Here is a 1,400-nt window from a genome sequence, read left to right as displayed (position 1 = left end):
CATGTGTATAGTAGAGGATTGCAAATTCAATCATCAATAGGAGGAGAGGACCTCGGCCCTGTGAAGGTACTGTGCCCCAGTATAGGGGAATGCCAGGGCCAGAAAGTGGGAGAGGGCGGGATGGCAGGCATGGGGAAGTGGGAGGCAACAGGGGTTTGTTTTTGTTGTTTTTGTTTGTTTCTTTGTTTTTTTGGAGGGGAAACTGGGAATGGAGAAATTTAAATGTAAATAAAGAAAATATATAATAAAAAAAAAGAATTCAAACACAGCTCACATTCAGAGCATGGAAATGCTTCTGCTGGAATACTCAGCACAGCACAGTGAGTCTGGCCTTGAGTAGTCACTCAGTCTGTTCTTCTGGTGCACAGGATGATCCCTATGGACAGAACCATAGTCACTGCCTACTGGTGGATATTTTCCTCTCTACACTGCACCCTATGCCCATTTGTAATTCCTGAGCATCATTGTTTAAGCCAAATCTTAATCTTGAGAGCAGGGAGATGGCTCAGTTAGTAAAGGGTTTGCTGTGCAACCATGAAGACCCAAGTTCAGATTCCCCCACTGACACACACACACACACACACACACACACACACACACACACACACACACACTTGCTCTCCGGTTCTCTCATGGTCAGTCTTTCCATATGGAAATGACTTCAGGACACCATCCCTAAAATAATCTTAGGAAAACAAAGACAGCTCAAGCGGGCCAAGGATGGAGGAAGAATGCCATCATCGCTCAGCACAAAAGAGAGACGTGGATGGGAAAGACCATCCCCAGCGGCCTCTGATCTGGGATTCACTGGCTCACATGCTGCTCTTCTGATGTGCTGCAAAATCTAAAACTCTTTATTAAATGTCAGATAAATGGGCTCGCCTGGGGCAAAGCCTCCGAAGGATGGCGAGTGCCGCAGTCCGGTTCTCTGTAATTGATGGGCTCTGAATAAGCAGAACCAATCCAGGCTGATTGCGGATGAAATGACTCCAGCCAGCAAAGTTCAAACAAGAAATATGTGAACTTTAAAGTACTTGAACACAAATCAAGACAGTGAGTTTTTATAAAAATCTTTACTAGCTCAAACTGCGGAAGCTCAGGATGACCTTTATTCTTTGGGGTGAGAAGCTGGTAGGACAGAGATTGCACTCACTATATATCAGTTTGAGCCATGGGAGGAGGCCAGGAAGAGGAACCTGCCACTGTCCCTACTCCAGGCCCTGCCACAGAGTACCTACAGGGACCTGGGAAATGATAATTCGCTGGAAACAACACATCTCTCCATTGTTCCACCTGAGTGAACTTTGTGCTTTTGGCAGGATGTTGGATGGGGCTTCCCATATGCTCCTTGAACAATGGACTCAGGACACTGGGCTACATACTCAGTTTCTTGTCTATGC

The sequence above is a fragment of the Mastomys coucha genome, unplaced genomic scaffold, assembly GCF_008632895.1.
Source record: "Mastomys coucha isolate ucsf_1 unplaced genomic scaffold, UCSF_Mcou_1 pScaffold21, whole genome shotgun sequence".
Classification (NCBI taxonomy): Eukaryota; Metazoa; Chordata; class Mammalia; order Rodentia; family Muridae; genus Mastomys; species Mastomys coucha.
The sequence above is the reverse complement of the archived record's forward strand: the minus strand, read 5'-3'. Positions refer to the sequence as shown.